The sequence below is a fragment of the Morone saxatilis genome, unplaced genomic scaffold (genome assembly GCF_004916995.1).
Source record: "Morone saxatilis isolate NCDOM2014 unplaced genomic scaffold, NCSU_SB_2.0 Contig16, whole genome shotgun sequence".
NCBI classification, from domain to species: domain Eukaryota; kingdom Metazoa; phylum Chordata; class Actinopteri; family Moronidae; genus Morone; species Morone saxatilis.
In genome coordinates, this window is record NW_023339718.1 from 27357012 (window position 1) to 27360878 (window position 3867).

Genomic DNA, 3867 nt, shown 5'->3' on the forward strand with positions numbered 1-3867 from the left:
TTTCCCCTTCCGAGCCGGGTCGTAACAAAATGTTTGATTTGAAAAAGAACCTATTGTAATCACAACTATTCTGATTTATATATAAACTCATTTGTTTTCTATCTGACTGTTATTTGGGGTGCTTTAAGTGTGTGCATAGAAAACTGTTCCCTGCAGTGCATAACCGTTTCTCACAACAGTAGGATTTATGTTTTAGTTTCACTCCCTTATGGGAGTTGTACTGGCATTGTACTGTCTGTGCCATTTGTGCCAACATAAAACACTGTATTACTTCGGCTGGCTACAATCACTGCTGTCAAGACAGTATTTGCTTGACAGCACAGCTGTTATCGCATTCCGCTCTTTGCGAGTGCTTGCGAGTTTCTTAATTGTGCAGGTTTAGCGGCTGCAAAAGCTGCGCAATCCTTTTGTAAATTTGCCCCTTATGGTGGTAATTGATTTTTAAATGAGAAACAAGTCATGAAACTTCCATAGTTAAATGCATTTTGTATGAAACAATAATGAAATGTAATATCCCCAAACCAGATTCAGAGTATGGTAGGAAGTAGCACGTACAGGATACTACCCCAAGCCCAAAGATCAGAGACAGACGGAGACAGACTTTAAGTATGCGTCATTGTGTGGGGGTAGGTGGAGGGAGCAAAGGAAGAATGGGAGAGAGCAAAAGACATTCATGGGAGGGGTGAATCTTAATCTTTAAAAACTACATTTCCTCTGTCGGCATACTTGACCTTTCCCAGTGCAGGATGTGCGCATGTTGTGTCGGACGTTAAGGCCACTTCAGCAATAATGGGCATTTATTGTTCACTCTGTCAAGCATGAAACTGCGGTCAACCCACGCTTCCTCTGCATCACCCATCAGGAGTGATGCAATACTTGACGGGCTATCTCGGTTACTGTAAATCCTACAGATGAACAGAAGAATAATGACTAATCTTTTAACCACATTAATAGTTGTTATTTCGACAACTAAACCACATCTATCCATGTCCTGTCACAGGTTATAGCAATCATAGTCCTATAGTGTGTTTATACTGACCAATTCTCTCTCTCCCTATACATTGTTACATTTCAAACACAACTGTTGAAGACAAAAAAAATGGTGAAATAAATGTCTGTGTTTTTGTTTAGGGCCCCAAAAAGGCTCCAGACAGCACTGTATCTTTTAAAATATTGCATATTGCTTCAGTGGAGATGACCAACACCCCAATTAACCCTTCCTAAATCCCACCTTTTTTTAACCTCAGTCAACTTTCTCCCTTCCTGTACTTAGATATGCTATGTGCTATCATCAATAAATAAATACATGATAGATAATCAATAAATGATAAGGGCACTGTTACAACAAAATAAAACAGGAAGCATGAATAAGTAATCAAACATAACATACATCAAAGATGTGACAGGCACTCCAATTAGGCCTATATATTTAAAAAAAAAAAAAGGTTGTTGTACATGCATGAAATTAGCTTGTTTTTATATAGTGTTTTAAAAGGCAAAACTGAAAAATCAGTATCAGTTGATACATTCGTTGTAGTCTAGAGTTTTAAAAGCCTTGGTGAAAGTTGCTGCAGATGAAAAGATCAAGATGAGGATATTTGTTCTTATCTTTTATTTGTTGGTTAACTGATACATTTGTCACAGGACCATAAACATGAACTAAGTGTCCTTCCTCAGACTTGCATTGGCAGTAGTTTGGAGTGTCTCTTAACCCAAGTATAAACAGTCTTGAGGGAGTCCAGGAGAAGTGATGCATATCCGCTTACATCGCTTGACATCCTGTCCCAACCCCTATTATTTAATGTCAGGTTCAGATTCTGTTCCCATGTTTTGAGCTGATAAGGCTCTGAATCATCATGGAGTAATAAACAGTTCCTTTCCCATAGTTCAGAATACTTATCTAATGTAATCTAATGACTCCACTACTTTAAGAGCTGGTGTACTTTATCCAAAGATCTGAGATAGCACGTGACGAAGTAGCAGATATCTGAAGAACTGAGAATACCAAATTGTTATACACAATACAAGATTAAATTCTTCCTCAAAAAATCATCAACAAATTACAAATTAGTATTTTTTTTTAAGTAGGATAAATGGAACTATATTTCAATTTCATTCTCCAACCTTGCATTGTAAATGACAATAAAACTGAATTTCAATATACTAGTGTGATCTTTTATTATGGGAGGAGCTACAACCCCACCTTGTCAGTATAAATTTGAAATGTTGTTTAACCAGTTTGCTTGGATTTTGGAAGTTACACAACATCTATCTACATTTAAGAAATTTATTTTCATGTCGTTTTAAAGCTGCATGCTTTAACTTCTTTTATTTGCCACTGACATTATACCATGTTACATCTGATTGTGATGGGAAGGGAATTTGATCATATTGGCTTGTTACACCACATTAGGCCATATGAAATGAATTAAACAAGTTAAAATCTTTTCATCTTAGCCTCCCAGACATTTTGACGTGGGTAAGACAGCTTTTAGTTTTTATGATCCCATTTCCTGTAAAACTTGCCAGACTGCATTAGACATGTTCCAGCATGAACACTATTCATTATCTCCTGTGCATTTGATTAATTTTCATTGTTGTGCTTGTGTTTAAACCACATACATATAGATGGACAACATGACAGCTCTCCAAAAATGAAGCCAAAACATCTCAATCACTCTCTGGTGACTGACTGCAGTATATATCCATGTTAACAGATGGAGATGTTAAAATCAAAATACATGTAAAATAAATTAGATTTCTGGCATTTTAGGTAGTTCTTATCACGCCAATGTATGTTCAAGTGTTTTTCTGATCAGTTTGGTTTCAATGAGTTATTTGAAGCTATAAAAGGGGGATTTCACATCATGATTAACAGCTGAGCTGACTTCATTTTTTGCAAGTTTGTCTTTTATATATCAATGGTTTGAACTGCATTTAAGACATTTTGCATTTTCTCTGAAGCATATTGCATCTCCCCTGGAATATAATGTCCTGTTATATAAATAAAGGTTTCCTTGCTTGTTTGTTGCTTTCCTGGTAAGTTAACTTCTCCCATCCCTACCATCTCTCTGATTGTTTTAAAAAGAAATAATTACGTCACATGTTGGAGTAGGACATACCAGTTTCCACCACCACAAAATATACTTTTACTAATGCAGTACAACCAGTGACATCAGTGTATACATCACCATAGATTAACATGGAATTCTTATCACTTATCCTGATCACTAGGTTTCACTTGCCGCCTACACCTTTTTAAAGTTCAGCTCCACTACTTCAGGTATGTACTCTGAGACTATATGTAAACCAGGAAACTAACAATGACAATGCTTCTCATGTTCATAAGCAGCATGCCAAAATTAGAACATCAAAAGCCAGTCGATCCTATCAAAACCAACACTGACACCAGTACCCAAACATAGAGAGTTTCTGTCCTGTGGGTGATGGAATGAAGTTGATCTTCTCTGATATTGTGACTTTACTTTCTGTTCCACCTGTGCTTCCTATGCAGAAACACCAACACCCACAGTTGTCTTGGAACTGATTGTGTGTGGAGACAGGAATGGTTTTTGTATTGAATTCCTTTCATTACCACTTCCCTGCACAACAGTAACAACAACAGTCAGTTAACGTACTGAAATATTTGGACCAAAACTCAGACAGTTGGATATCTGAGAAATAATTTTTTTTTTCAGCTGATTTCAATTATGTCATCAGGGTTCTTTTAGATGAACTCCAGACATGTATTAAGACATATATACAAAAAGTATATAAGTAAATTTCCACATAAAAATCCTTAAAAAAGGGATCTAAAAATACCAGAATAATTGGATACTTTCCCCTTTTCTCTACTCTAAACAAAGC